The sequence below is a fragment of the Leiobunum rupestre genome, chromosome 5, assembly GCF_980474605.1.
Source record: "Leiobunum rupestre chromosome 5, qqLeiRupe1.1.hap1, whole genome shotgun sequence".
Taxonomy (NCBI): Eukaryota; Metazoa; Arthropoda; class Arachnida; order Opiliones; family Sclerosomatidae; genus Leiobunum; species Leiobunum rupestre.
In genome coordinates, this window is record NC_143388.1 from 74,063,563 (window position 1) to 74,080,809 (window position 17,247).

Here is a 17,247-nt window from a genome sequence, read left to right on the forward strand (position 1 = left end):
AATATTGTATTGCTGACGCTCCCCATCTATTAAAGTTAATAAGAAACTGGTTTTTGGATACAGGATTCATTCTTGATGACCGAAACTTTTCAAAAGAACCAGTTTTAAAAATGTTTAGACAAGATAATAGTGAAATGAAAATGTGCATTTCAACTGTGTTAATTCACAAAGACGAAATGTAAGGTTAGCTGCTGAGCTGTTATCAACCGAATTCATAGACACAGTGAATGAATGGTTTGATGTAATGAACAGTTCCGTTAAACACGATTCTCCTTAATCTAAATGTGGATTCGGCATTCATTTAGCAGCCCAAAATGAACTAGACAAAATGTCATTCACAACGAATGCAATGACTTGTGATGGGAAAAAAAGGTGCAATGCAAATTTCCCAATTAAGCATCATAATATCCAACAAGTCTCTTAAAAGTCTCTTCTACGATTTGACGAGCATATATGGTATAAAATACATATTGACACACAGGCTAAACCAAGATTGCTTGGAGACCTTTATTCTCAATTAAGAACACGAGGGGGATTGGATGATCATCCTACTCCTATAAATGCTTTTTATAGGATTAGGATAATTGTCCTGGGGAAAACTCCTCGAATAGTTAAATCTAATACTAACACTATTTCGCAAACATGCGACGAGTATTAAGTTGCAAATATTCTCCAACAATCTGATGTAGTATTAGAGGATGAAGAATTTTCGGAAAATATTGATGATATTCTAGCGTTATCTCTCACTGTTCATGACATACATTCAAAAAAAGCCATCAGTGGTATAATTCCTGTTTCTCCAACACAATCACCAGGTAAATAAAAACTATAAAATTAAGAAACTTTACAAATCTAGTAACCTTGTTACCTAAGACAAAGGACCCTTTTGCTTCACCCCGAAAAATAAGAACATGTCCCAGATAGTCAGTATTCACCTAAAACAAGCAATACAAATAAGGAAAATTCTTAAAATATTTCCTCCCCCAAGAGGAAGGGGGAAGGGAGTACTTAGCAAGTTGGGGGCAGCTTTGGAAATAACTGGTCTTTGACCACCTGGTCATCGTTAACTAATTACTCAGACCAGTTTATTTATTCAAAATTTGTGGGGTCACTGGTCACCCTGTCCAGTTTATTAATTCCAAATAATAGGAGATGACCTATTAATTCAAGGTTTATATCAATTTTGATTTCCCTATTCACTGGATTTCTATTTACATCAACTCCGCTTACTACCGCCGCGGCCGCACGTCGATGATTTATTTAGAGTCCCTTCGCTCGCATACCTCGAATGAGTCGAACATTTAGTCTAACCCCCCTCTGGCCTCAAACCCTCAATCCTCTAGTCTCGCTTTCCCCAGAGTATGGAAGCTACCTGGCTACGCAGTAACGGACCGGGGACTCTGGAGAAAGAGAGATAATACGGTAAATGACAAGGGTCTTCTAGGCAATGATAGGAGTCTTAAATTGAGATCGTACTATATTGTACTATTCACGTGGTACTCATAAAATAAAGTAACTAAAATAACTATTTTAAATACGTATCAAGTCAATGTTACCAACATAATCTAACTTCTAAACATGTAGTATAGGTTTTTTAGGCATATAAATGACATTAGAACATTTTATATAAGACCAGCGTAATAATTCATAAGCTTGGGGGTCACTGGTCTTAAGGACCAATTTAAAAAACAACCCTAATATTGATTTAAAATCTCAACCTTCAAACACCTTAACAGATCACTCCTATAATACTCCATTTTGGGTGTCTAAATTAAGCTACGGGGGGATTGTTATTCCGTCCATTACATTTTAAAATGATATCAGTGCGTTTGAAAAAATGTTCCTATGCTATTACAGGGAGGCAACCAATTCTAAAGGTGTTGCAATTAGTAAAGAAAAGTATGTATTAAAAAAATTAACGGAAAAATGTATACATAATTTCCTGAATATCCAAAAGAAATAATTTTAACATATGTATAAATGACAACCCTAATCAGAATAAAGTTTTTAAATATAACCGATAATATACCCAGCAAACACAAACACGTCCTATGGACATCCGATAGACGTCACACTCGGATCTTGCCTTCGTCCGTAGGACATCCCAAAATCCGGGGTTGACGTCGGTTGGACGTTAAAGGACGTCCAAATGTCCGGTTTGTTTATAGCCGTAGTACGTCCCGGGGACGAGTTATCAGACGTCCAACGGCGATTACGGCGGTCGTCCCCTGGATGTCTTTCTATAAAACCTAGAGATGTCTTTAGGCCTTTAATTTGGTTCACTCTAAACTCAATAGGGATGAAACTAGGACGTTCATTGGATATCGTATTCTAAACAAATAATTTAAAAAGCCAAACTTGATATTAAAATTTTATTCAAAACATTAAAATACAAGATAATGGAAAAATCCAGCAACAAGTGTACAATTTGATTGTAATAACACGAACTCAGCAAGAATTAGCAGTTAACATATAAATTACAAAACTTATATAGTTATTTAATTTTTATATAACAAAATAAATTTCAAACCAAACTATTAAAAAATTAATTAACCTTCCTTATACAATTGTAAAAAAACAATAAAATTAATTTTTAAATCAGAAGCAAAATAAAACTAAGCCATTTAATACTTTTCCTAAAAAAATTTAGACTATCGGATGAAAAATGTACTCTAGAAATTACTGTTTCTCGAAGCTTAATTTTAATTTCTATCCAAATCTTAATTTTGGAATTACAATTTAACTATATAAAATATCACAGTATAAAATAAAGCTTTAGGCGAACCACTCAGTGAGAGTTATAAACAATTAACTTAAAAAGTTAAATTGAAACATGTATAGGTCCAAAATGAACTTTAAAAACAGCGAAGCTTCCCTAACATTCGGAGAATTCAACGCAAATCTTACTTTTGGAATTCAAAATTCAATATACAAAATATAACAAAATGAAATAAAGCTTTAGGCGAACCACTCAGTGAGAGTAATGAATAATAAACTAAAAAAGTTAAATTGAAACATGTACAGGTCCAAAATGAACTTTAAAAACAGCGAACCTTCCCTAACTTTCGGAGAATTCAACGCAAATCTTACTTTTGGAATTACAATTTAACTTTTTTAAATTATCACAGTATAAAATAAAGTTTTAGGCGAACCGTTCAGTGAGAGTAATGAATAATAAACTTAAAAAGTTAAATTGAAACATGTACAGATCTTAAATTAATAGACTTTGATCAAACATATTTTCTTCCTACCTCTGTAAAAGACACATTAAAAAAATCGAGTTAAAATCATTAAAAAAATCAAACAGTTTTTTAATAAAATACTTACTCTTATGATATATTATCATCAATACTAGAGATTACTTGTTATAATATTTAACGTTTGTGTAGAACGCATTATGGACTTAATGGTGACCGATTCCAAACTATCGAGTAATGGCGTCGTACAAAGGAACTACAAACTGGGCTACCAGATATTTTAAAAGGACTTTAGCTCGGCCAACTTAGATCGGCTTTTTCGCAGTAATTGGCTGTGATTGTAGAAATAATTTATCTAATGGAAATAAAAATTAAGAAAATAATAATATAAAAAAATATAAAAATTAAGAACAGATAAAATTAATTAAATAAGTAGTTTTGACTTAACACGTAATTTCATTAAGTTACGTTAAATAAACTCGTAAATTTAAATAATAATATTCTTAATAAAATTAATATTTTGTGGTTCATTAATCATTATCAGCTCAAATAGAAATACAGGTGAAAGAAATTAAAATTTATTGCTGATAAACGCACCTCTAGATAGCATTGATGGACGAAACATTTCGGACGATTAGTGGAGATCCATGCGACGTCGATTGTGCTGAATATCGGATGTCGCGAAATTGGTTCTACGATGACTAAAATGGGGCGTCAGTTATTCGTCCCGTAGGACGAATTTTGAACGGGACCAAGCTGGGCTCTATGGACCATGCTGGGACGTCCCAGGGACGATTTGTGTTTGCTGGGTAGAAGCGCAAGAAAGAAACAGAGATAAAAAATGAAAAAGTTAACTAATTAAATTAACTTATATACATATTGGTTGAAAAGTTATAATAAAAAAATGCTACTTCATGGATTTATAAAAATAAGTATGAAAATACACAATTATAAATCCATGAAGTAGCAGTCTTTTTATTATATCTTTTCAACCAATTTACGCAGTACCTTGGATCAAAACTTTAATATTCGAGATTATATACATATTTATGCAGTTACTTGATTATTAAATGATTTTGAAGTAAATGTGGCAATTTAAATATAACTACAACCAGAAATATAAATAATTATTACTACGCCCTTGTTGTGATACTTAATTCGCTGAGAGCTATTTAATAATGTAACTGTGATATTAAGTTACAAACTTAAGTCAAAACCTAGAACTAAAAGTTCAAAAATATATTTTATTTCTTAAACTAAAGCTACAATTTACCTAAATATATATATATTTCATAATTAAGGGTTTAATGTAAGAAATAAAATGTGTAAATCTCATTTTTCTGTTAATACATTATCTAAAAATGTTATTAGAAATATATTTAAGTTACTAAGGTTAATATGCGTTGTTGCCTAATGGTATTACAAAAATGTATGTATAATATGCAGGCAGATTTGGCCCAAAACCGTTTGGTATAAATTTACACGCTAAACGCCTCCCTCATTCTGGCGGAGTTTCACCAGCTGGTTATCTCGGCGTGACGTGAGAATGTAAGAAATAAAATGTGTGAATGTTCAAATACCGAATCTCATTTCACTTGTTAAATGATCTAAAAATGTTATTGAAAATATTTCTAAATTACAAAAGTTAATATACGTTCATTGAAATAGTATCAGGAATCTCTACCTGGTTTAATTCCGACCATAAGTGGTATTACTCTAAGTACCCAAGACGCCCTGTTCTCTGGGACGTGTTCTCCCCCTTTTCGCGACCTCAGCACGTGAGGTGGTTCAGGGGCCGTTGCGAGCGCGAAAAATCGTCGAGAGAATCGAAGAGAGAAAGATTTGTATTTTATTTCTACTAGTGGCGCCCACAAGTGTGCCAAACGGTAATTAACGGGGCTTAGGAATCTCATTGGATAAGGCCGTTTCTCTTGCATCGGAGATTTTGGGGGAAAGAATATTCCACACTATCCCCCACTCCGCGAATCGAGCCAAGCCTCGGGAATCGAGAGGAAACTCAAGAAACATTCGTTTTTTCTTCCCCTTCTGTTTTCTAGTAACCGAGCACTAAAGCGTTAGCGTACCGCGGCAATGGTTAGCATTCATTTTAGTAGCAGGTATAGATACTAATATTTTAGAGAGATAGAGTTTGGCACACGGACAGGCTTGGCCCCCATAGAACCCGTTCGAAGTTGGGTACTTAGAGTATTACCACTTATGTTCCAACTAGTATTAATAAATTAAAGAAATGTTGTTTGGTTTTAGGGCCCGGTGCAGAGACGTTTTCAAGAATCGCAAAATAGCGATTCCTCGCCAAATTAACAGAAAGGGGGCGTGGTTTCGGATATTTGCGAGCTTCACGCCAAATCGGTGTGCAGAGACATCGCGATCGCAAAATAAACAGGAATACGTTCTGTTTATTTTGCGAGTGGTCTGCGGCAATCGCTAGCCGCCGAAAAGCTCGCTAAAACTATGGCGGATTGTGGTACGCAAAGAGCTCTGAAAATAAATTGAGAAGTAAACCCTTTTTACCTACTTTAATAAGATAAATAATACGACACGGTAGGTCAGATTCTTTTAAATTATTCAAATTTTAGTTTCTAGCTCATTATCGCTTTCCGAAAAATGTTTTTGTCAAATTATTGTCAGAGCCAAGGCCTAACCACAACCATGATTTACGAAACAAAAATAAGCCAGCCACTCTTAGCAATTTTACAGGTAAGAATTAATTATAATTGGGAATTTTATACGTCACTACTTTGGGTGTATTCTAAGCCTTGGTTTATTTATAGATCCTTATTTGCTGGTAGTGTATGCAGTGGATTTTAACTAATGAGTCAGTAATGACATGGTGAAATTGTTCAGTGTATCAAAGATCTTTATCTACCGAGAAGAAACCTTTCCTCAGGTAGACTAGGAGTTGGAATATTCAAATTTACTTGGCATGCATCAAGAGCTTACCGACCCAATTTGATGTATTAGCCGTAGGGTCGAACACTTGCCATTATTTTGTACAATCATTTTCTAGAGATTTTGGCGATTTTATCATTAAATATAGAAGTTATTTTGGGACTTCAATGTTAGTTTAACATAGAGAATTAAAAGATTTGGCGATTTTAGACCAAGTACGGAATTTTGGTAAATGTCCGACCCATCGGTATTACCTTAACAGTGTTTGTCAATTAATTATACACGCTTATATCATGTGTTACAATTTATACCTGGACTAGGCTATGTAAATGCCAGATAATTAAAAAAACAACTTATATCAAAAAGCAGGACCATTGTTATACGTTTGATCAATATAGGATATTTCGCTAGAAATTGCTTTAGACAATTACCAATTTTGGTGAAATCGCTATTTTATTTATTGATGTATATTATAATTAGATTTATTTTAATTGCTATCAGCTAAGTTTTGAAATAAATATTTTCCTAAATACCAAATTTTCTAACAGAGAATCATTTTCGGAAAATGTTGGCTTGTACTAGTAATGAATCTTATTTTCATTCGTTATTTTATTGGTGTACCAAATATATTTTTAAAATGACAAAACCATTAAACTGTGAGTAAATGCAACCAATCTAATAAATAATAAGAGTAAAAAATTGTATAATCGGAATTAACGAATTTTCATGCACTATTTTATAGCCTTAAAATTTTTTGGGATAACCTCTCATTCTTCAGAAACTGATTTGGTTTCCCTTCGTGGCTATATTATATAAATATATTTTATTAAAATAATGGATTTAACTAAAAAATTATAAAACCTAATAATATAATAAGAGTAAGAAAATTATTAATTAGAAGAGCCATGATTTGATCGTCAAAATGTAAGCCAACCATAACCACGTGATAGCTTTTTGCGTCAAAAATCTAGCTCTCCTATTGGTCCATGACTTGGGTAAAACAATTCGGAAAAATAACAGCGTCGCCGATTTACAGGAATCGCTAAAACGTCTCTGCACCGCGATTTCGATTGCGAGGATCGCAAAATAAACATCTCGCTAAATCTGAATCGCAAAAGTGCGATCCTGTTAAAATTAACAGGAATCGCAAAACGTCTCTGCACCAGGCCCTTAGATTACTATTGGAATACAATGTGTGTGCAATGCCTACGTTATTTATATAAATAACGTAGGCATTGGTGTGTGTATACCGAGGGGCTAACCACTCTTAGAAAGTCTGTACACAGGATTACGCTTAGATTAGCACTGCCAAAGGCAGGGACTTCAAAGATTACGCGTAATCCCATTAGTACAGTCAAAGGTACGGCTCTGTACACCGATTACGCGGAGTGATCAGCCCCTCGGTGTATACGCTCAAAATGCTTTAACCAAATATTTAAGGTCTCATTTACAGTGTTATTAATTATTGAGGTAAAAATTTACCCATACTTTTTAAAACTTAAAAACATTAACTTTTCAAGTAAAGTAATTTATTATTATTTAATTCTAATTGTCTTAAAATATATAATTTACTAGTTAAGTACTTGAAATTTTACCTACATAATTTCCTGCAAGTATTAATACTTTAACCAAAGTTGTTTTAGGTTATTAGGATTTTTTTTATATATTTGTGAAAGTCTTCAAGTTAAACCAAGTAAAAATACTTGTAAAGTATCATTTATTAGTGCCACAAATTTAAGATGTGCGTCTCTTATTTTGAAATAATATATATATCTTACATTATAGTACCTGATGTAGAAACATTTTTAACCATTTTATTATATTAATTGTTAAAGTATTTGAAGAATAGTTATGTTTACCGATTAATTAAAATTATTTTAGTTATTATTAACGCATACCACTTTTAGTAAAAAATACTCGTCCAGTTACATAAAAACGTTTAAAAGTATTAGTTTCGTAGGACAGACTAAGTTTAAAACTACGTAAGACGACTAGCAAGTCTGAGCTGGGATCCCACTACGTCACTCGCGGCTGCGCGTAGAAACGCTCGCCTTTTCCTGAGATACGGACAATTTTCTCGAGTAATAATCCCCCTTGTATTAGATCAAACAAAAATGTATTAATGAAAAATAAAATAGTAATAATCAGCTAGGCTAATACCCAAGGCACCACCTTTGGCCTAAGTCACCATGCGACTTTTGAAGCCATTAATTCAGGTGACCAGGTTACAATGCGTAGGAGGGTGGTGGCAAGCCCTGCATGCCACGAGATCGAGCCAACAGCTCCCTACACTAACTATTACCGGTAATCTCGACAAGTTTTTATGGAAGGGGAAGCCGAAGAACTCGGGGTAAAACCCCTTAAACCAGTGGGGAGAGAACTTGCAAACTCAACGCAGAAAGAGTTGTTCCGAGTTTTCACCCAGTGCCACAAGCTGGGATCGAACCCGGCTTCTCTATCTGCGAGGCGAAATAGCTAACCACTCCTCCACCCCACACCTTTCCGTTATAATTCCAACTCATATATAAATTATCTTCCGTCGCGTACCCTACTTCGTCGTAAAATGTATTGTTTCCACCCTATAGAATGTTGACAGATAAAAAATTGAAACTGGTAAACCTTGGCTTAGTGGTGCTTAATGTGGCGACTTGGGTATTAGCCTAGCTGATTAAGATTTTTTTTACTACAAAGTAGTCTACAAAAGTGTTTGTACAGAGCCGCAAGCGGGAAATGTTACTCCTCGGGCCAAAACAACTAAAATTACTTTAAATAAATTAAAATTAACTTGAAAATCCAAAAATTGTGCCTTCGACGGAATCTATTTACTAATCACTAGGGATTTTCTAAATACTTTGAAAAGTGTGATTTTAGATAGAGTAGAATTGACCCCCAAAACTTTATCAAATCAGAAGGGAATGATTAAGTGAAATCTATTTCCAACTTTGTAGTTCAAATAGGCGTAGATAAATTTGTTTACGACGAAAATCTTGATAAAGTCATTAAACAATTAATGTAAAATTTTGTAAAACCTTTTTTTAATTATTCTACCATGAGCCTCATTTACTGAAATATATGAAGTGGAAACTGTAACCTTGATAAACTACGAGCAGAATTAGATTCCACTGGTATATTTTACGACATAATAGCTCTGACTGTAACATTGTTCAGAATCAATTTACTAGTTATGTGCCGTATTTCTACCCACGCGTGAGGGCGCACCTTGTTTTCCACCCGGGGGAATGAAGCGGAGAAACGCGTTGCCCTCCCCGCGACGCGCACGTGCTTACGCGCGCGCTCGTGCGTGTCGAGCACAGGTGATAATTAGCCTGGCAATCAACCTGTTCAAGGTCAAAAGGCTGAATATTAATTTTGGCGGGAAATTTTTTAACATGTGTTTTGGATCAATGAATAAGTGGAGGGGTAAATTTTGTATTGTTTTACCGTTAGGGGTCATTGACCTCTTTTATTGGTTAAACTGTTAGTTTTTGGCGGGAATTTAACATGTGTTTTGGCCGTCGTTTATGATGATGTAAGCGCGTAAAATGTAAGGACCAATGAAAAAGTGGAGGGGGTAAAGTGTGTATTGTTTTACTAGTAATTAGGTAAGGTTTGTATGGTTTAATTACCTGTTAACGGTTAGGAAGCGTCTTTGGGGTTACGGACCTGAACAATTTGCCACCTATATAACTAGACACGTTTATATAGTTGGCTTTACCGACAGTCCAGACATTTATTATATCCTTATTTTAAAATAGCACTAAATTTTCTCATTTAAGTGACATCTGTATTTAAAAAGTAAAATTTATTACAACAAATCTATTCAAATAAGTTAAAATAATAAATAATAGTGATTAATTTGATTGATATTCATCTTATTTTAATTTACGAGTTATAACAGTTTTGACCTGCCACCTGTTGGTAGCGTCTGTTTTAAACGGTGGAACTAAAGTTCGTTAGCCTTCTACCATACAAATATATTTCTGTGCGTACGACGTGATACTCAAGAGTCAGGACTCTGAGAGAGAAGGGGAAGCCGGTAGTTGCTCGCTGCATGTCGTGGCCAAAAGTTTTAGTTTTACTTTACTCGACCGTGTTAAATTTATATATCTATGGTGTAAATAATTGTAATGATAATTTAAGAAGTTGAAAGATAACAGTGAGTTATTATCTTCTTTAAAGAGCTATTATTTGTTTGAAAACAAGACAGTCGTAAACGATTAAACGTGTCCGTGACTGGTAAATTTAAGTCTTTGCTTTATCAAATAATCATTTACCAATTCTTTGTAATATAGTTAAGCGAATTAATCATAATTATTCAGGTGTGTACTCAAATTTCCTACATTTATCTACCAAATATTGAATCAAAAGATTTTTAAGTAATATTTTTTAGCTGGATATAGCTCAGCTGATGATCTTAGTAATAAGATAAAAATCTGACGAAAGACAGTTTACGTGTATTCGTTATAAGATGTTGTTTCGACTGAAAGTTTAAATTTTATTTTAAAAGTGGGTGATCTGTCCTGTAATATCAAAATATTATTATTCTTAAGAAAATTTTAATTTATTTAAGGTTTTCTTTAATTGATTTGAATGTTTTTGACGAAATTGTTAATAAATATGGTTTGTATTAATTTTTCTGTATATTCGTGATTTTCGAAAGTTTTTTATTCACAGGTAATGATTTAGCTCCAAGAAATAACCAACTGGAAGTCTCGAAGTGTTTGTACAATTCACAATATAACAAAAATAATCAATCTATTAACTTAAACTTTTCCCTTTGCATCTAAACCAAACTTTCATTAAAAAATTATATTTGACTTAAGCTAAATCAAAGTTCAGAAGAATATTATATTATGTAATAAAATACTCTTATTAAGTAATTAGTTTTGCAATAAATTAATTTTCATAAAAATCAAGAAAAATATTTCATAATTAAATTGAAATTTGTTTGCAGTTTCTTAGGGGAGATAATTTGCCAACCTTTTCTTGGATAGAACATCCCGACAATTTTGGGTGGTATCCATCATACTGAAGGCTCGGAAATAGAATGATCTGTCAGTTATACTGTAGGCCAATATCGAATTCTTAGGTGGGAAACCAAACATTTAGATGTCGGCCAACTAAAGATATAATGGCGGTTAATTTGTATATTTAGAAAAGGCCAACAGTAGGGCCGACTAAAAAACTACCAGCTGAGCTACCCACAAATAATAAGTCCGAAAAGAGGTCATTATGCTATCGGCCAGTTTGTGTTACTTTTATTTGTCGGGCCAACCATGGCGCGGGTAGGACATCCCGACTAATCGCCTAGTATTGTATAGACACCACTCCCGACTAGTCATCCCTACCAAAATCATAGCGTTCGGACCGACTGCTTTGTGCTACATGGGTTACTTCAGAGCACACCACTTGTCGATAAATAAGTCCAGTTTATGACGTTTATGGGAATTTAACTACAGATCTTGCCCGTTTTTTGATTGCATAAGTTTTATGGCCTAGAGTATTATCGGACGTGACGTTTTTGTTTAAAGGACCTTGCTATTTTTAACTGAATGGTTTTTGGGTGGATTTTACGCCTTTTTGTTTATAAAAATAGCAGTGAAGTTATTATAATACCTTTAAACGTAACAAAGCGGAAATAATATTTAACAACAAAATTGGAAAGTGAACTTTCACCTATTTGGAATATTGAGAACTGCCTAGCTCTTTCGCCAACATTGGCTACGTTTAGATATTGTAAGCTTGTACGATTGTTATTAAACTTCACACGTTTTGTACTGTGTTTATTACTCATTGGGGTCGTTTACCGCCCTCTGGCGGCACACGGCCCACCCACTTCGAACTCACCGCTCCTCTTTCCCTTAGAAAAACCTATAAATCAATAGCATTCAAATGTTTAATCTATCTCCCTGGCGCAAGATCTGTAGTTATATTCCCATAAACGTCGCAAACTGGACTTATTTATCGACAAGCCCTATGGCGGAAAACCCCCACCCTGACACTAGCAAGACTAATGTTGTCTAATTCAGCGCCCCTTTTTACCTACAATCCACCTATAAATATGTCACATACATAGTTTCCAAGTATATCTGTCCTAGCGGGCATTTTAACCTTTAAGACTATTTTTTCAAAGACAGCGCCACGTTTTCCCCTAGAATCAACCCTCAAACCTTTTGCATTCATTTTTTTAAATCGCTGGTCGCTCCGGTTTAGTACTTCTTTTGTGTTAATTACTCCATGGTTTCTTTACCAACTCGCTGAACTGTACATTTGTCGCCGTATCTCAAGACCTATACCAGATATGAACTTCTCCCTATAGCTTAATTTGAAACGGTATACCAAATTGCATATAAATCGGTTCAGTAGGTTTTGCTGTAGAACGGTCTGCGAGGAAAAGATGGAAGAAAAAGAAGAAGAAAAATTAAGCCTTACTTTGCCCCATTACTACGATACGTCGCCACAAACCTGTTCGATGGAATTCGTAATTGTTTGTCGCGTTCCTGTAACCTTTCAAACGATACACCACTTGTGATTATATGACCTATATTTTTTGAGATACGAGTGGGTAAAATCGGCTTCATTCTGACTCGAGAAAATATAGAAAGTGCTCGGGTAGGTGCAAAGACTATATAACGCTTCGCTTACTAGACAGGCGTGTTCTATGGCTCAACTTGCATACCGATTGTGGCTCCATCTCGACGCTGGCCCAAAAATTCCCCTAGCTTGAGCTGTGTTACTAGCGACGCCTCTAGCCGCGGGTCCAAATATTTCCCCAGCTTTTACAGTGCTACAGAGGTGTTAACAGGTTTTTCCTAGGAACACGCCTGCCTAGTAAGCGAAGCGTTATATAGTCTTTGGGCAGGTCCTCTACTCTATACCCGACCTTGCATAGGGACTACCGTCCCTTTCGATCTATTCGGTTGTTTTTAAAAACTGTAACTAAAATTAAATCCAAACGAAATATATTTAAGTAAGATAATTATCATGACAGGGCAAAGAAATTTAAAATTCGAGGTATAAGCGAATAAAACCAATATTGGTCTTCTTAAGATAAAACAAGTGGACGGACGAAAATTGCGCATTAAGACTTCCGCTACAGCTATTGCAATAAAGGCTGCAATATAATTGCGATCATTAATTAAATATCTACTTTGCAGACGCCGTGCGCAATATGGTTCTTAAGACCATAATTTTATTGTGTATAGAATTGGGTTTACCTATGGATTCATACAGAGAAGCTCTAAAATTTAAAAACGAAAATTTATTTGACGAAGAGGCATTTTGTGAATTTATTAACGACAACTCTGATTTTTACATTGAACAAACTTGGATCTAAAAGTGATGGTGCACTTTTTTCGATTTAGAAGCGACCTTCCTAACGTAACTGTTTTAGAGATACTTTTTTAATGACATAGTTAAAAGTCAACAGAATTTTTATAGCACAAGATATCTTACCAGGGTTAATTTGCATTGAAAATTTCGATGCCTTAGCACAAGTACTTTCTAAAGTATTAACACCTTAGCATGATCTCTTGGAAATTTTGGACCTTCTTGTTTTTGGTGTTTTTTCGTTGGCTTCCTATTGGCCATTTGAAATCGGTTCAGGGCCACTTAGAAATATTCCGGCGCACACCTTTCTAATTGTAATAGAATCTCTTAAACCAACGGTTCTCGAGATGAGATTTGCATGAGCCGGTGAACATAATTACAATTAATTGAAATTTGTATCACCTTATGCGCCCCTGCTCGTGCTATGCGATCTGAAAATATCAATTTCCTAGGAATAAAAGGTTTTGAATTATCAGCTTAGGATGATGTTTTGGTTAACACCCCATATAATAACAGTCATGGTTATGGTTAATTTCGAAATTATATTCCCTTGTACACCTAATTTTTAACCTTAATGGGGAATATGACATTCCAGAATGTGTTGTGAAGTTGCTTATACTGTTTACCTTTTTAACTCCTTTAAGTGAGACTTCACATATTATAAACACCCCCAACACCCTTTTTCTAGGAGTGTCGAAGGTCGAAATTGGAATCTACACTAGATAAGCAGTTTTTGCGTTGAAACTAAGTACGAGGTATTTGGCAAAAGCTTGCCTTCAACTGTTTTCGTTGGTTTGATAAATCATGTCTTCCTGATGGTCAGAGCTCAAATGTGCATCGGAAACAACGCGATTTTTGTCTTCTAGACGAATTATATATGTGAATTACTTTTTACGAGTTGTTGTTTTAAAAATGTTTATTCTTAAATTTGAATATATTTTAATTTTTGCCGCTTAGAGAAAAAGCAATCGGAAAATGTGAAATTACTCGCTAGAGAGTTCAATGGACGGCCTATCAAGCTCTGTATCACAACCTTTGATAGATCGTCGATTGGTGGTTTCTTTGCTGGAAAATTGGTTATATTCGAAAGTTTTGGGACTGCATTTAGTTATTTTAAATCCTACAAAGAACACAATTTACTTTGGAAATAAAATATATTCTTAATCATATAGCAGTCTCGTGCTAAACAAGCAGGTTCAATCGATAGTTCGTCAAAATGCAGATGTCTTGTTTGTACTTAATGATACCAAATTTTTGTAAGAGATACAATAGAGAGGCCACCTTCAAGCGAAATTTCAGGTGTCCAAAATATTTGTAAAACGTTTTCAAATAATGTTCGAAACTGAGACCCACCTCGTCGCGCTTTTTATAGTCAGAACATTTTTGTTTTCTTCGATATTAATGCACTCGAAAACACTTACCATTTGAAAACTCGTAACAGCTTTTAACTAAGCAAACGAAGAGTAACAGACAAAAATTTTGTTTCGTCGTCGCTTAATTTATCATCAACAAATCTGTAATATATTTTTTTAAATCGATTATGGTTCAATAAAATTATGTGTTATTGTTTTAAAATGGTTGCGTTGCATCATACCCACAAAGAAATAAAAGGCACACAAATAAAAATAGTAATTATTTTAGTTATCAGCTAGGATAATACCCAAGGCACCACCCTAGGCCTAAATCATGTAGGAACTTTTTCTTTTATCAATGATTAGTATTTAGTTTCGGAGAATGACATAGACAACGATGTTACATGACGCGTTTTCACAAGATTGGAAGCAGAAAGTTTTTCCAACTGGAGTTTCGGATTGGCTTATAACAATATGACATTTTAATAAAACATATACAGCTCTGCTTTATTTTATGTACATATACACGGTATTTGAATATGATCGATAAAAGACCTTTTCTTAAAATTATTTAAATATAGAATTCCTAAATGTTCATTGTTTATTTAGTATTTAAGGATATTTTTTATTAAAACTTATTGGAAACCTTCGTGCATTTATAGAATTAAACTAAAGATGAGCATATACTTCTAAATAACAAAAACAATCGCTTTTAACCAATTAGGCCTATTTTTCACAAAGTTGTTCCTCCCCGTGAAAAAATTAACTAATCAGACGATCTTGAAAAAGCTTTCCAAATTTGAAGTCTGAAACGTGCTCGCAGGTTCTGAGGAAGTCAGCAGAACGGCAAACGTTAGATTTATCTATTGAAACAGACATCTGTCGAGAACTAACTTTCATCGGACCCAAGAGTAGACTTAAGTCGCCAAGTCAGTTGCGTTTCGGAGTGTCATTTCCCTATTTCGCAGAGTTTCATGTAGAGGCACTCGGTATTAATAATGAGTGTGAAGTAGTGGTAAAATTAACTTTATAACCATAGTAAGTTAAGCTAATACCCCAGGAACCACCCTTCCAAAATGCCTGGTGAGCCAATTACCGATGGCTGGTTTAAATTGCGTTGAAGGTTGTTGCAAGCCAAACAAAGGCCTCTGAGAAACCTTGCTATAGTAGTGCTTTATCGAGGATATGCAACGATGTTGGCGGGAACGATGTTTTTCATTATGATGTTGGTATTAGCGGATTTCAAATGCATGAGTCACGGACACCAATTGCGCCAGAAAGGAGCGTTTCGTATTGTCGTGTAGTACTCATTATAACATTATATTAATTAGAAAGACATAGAAGGACACAAAAATGGCTTTACAGGAAATAAAGTTATTCCGCGAGTGAGATGGCGGGTGGAAAAGTGTTCAACACCGACGCGGCATTACCCCACTGGAATAAAATTTATCTAACTGTGTATCAGTTATTATTTTTAACCTTTACTTAATAAAGATCATTTTATGCTTAAGTAAATATTAGTTAACATCTCGAAAAACCAAATGGTTATTTTGTAAAGTGATATCGCGGTCTAAATTAATAGAACACTCATGCTTAACTTTACTATAAGACATATTTTGATATACTGGATAAAAGGGATGCAACGGATAACCAAAACCGAAATCGGAACCGATAATATAAAAATTTGATCACCGTATCTGGAACCGGAACCGATATTTGTAAAAAAAAATGATAACCGGAACCGAAACCTAGTTTTTCATTGTTTTAAACGGTTTTTAAACGGTTCTATAACTTTATTTACCAACATTCAGTGCATGTTGAAACTTAGTAAGTAAACTTCCTAATTTACTATTAGTTTTTTATATAAGCTCATCTTTATCCTATCTCAGGTACTTCTATGTGGGTTTCTACGTAATTGTCAACGGACAAACCCTTCCGTATTCTCAATTGAAAATGGGCTCGTCCTCCAAATGTTTGCTTTAAAAACTGGCATAATCTGGAAATACGCGATTGTTTTAGTTTTATTTTCTTCAGTCGGAAAACTCGACACAATTTCACAAATGTAGCAAAGGCCACAGAAAATATTTGTGGTCTACTGCTAGTAGGGTACCTTCTAAGCAATTATTTAGTGGGGCAATGGGCAAGCTTAATTTTTTATTCCCTTCGCAACCGACTTAAAGGAGAAACAGCAGAAAATCCAGTGGCGTAAATAACGCCCAGGCCGCCTCCGCTATGCGGGGGGGGGGCTTTCATCGATGGCAGCCCCAAATTGCATATGGGGCTGTGTACAGTCCAACCGCACGAGGCCGCGTCTAGTTAATTTTTACTTTCTTAAAATATGTCTGTTTCAACAGGCGCGCCCAAAACTTTATAATTACAACCACAATAACCGTCGCATAAATATCCAAACAACGTACATAATGAAAGTAACATACTGAAGTTTGAAAATAAACGAGACA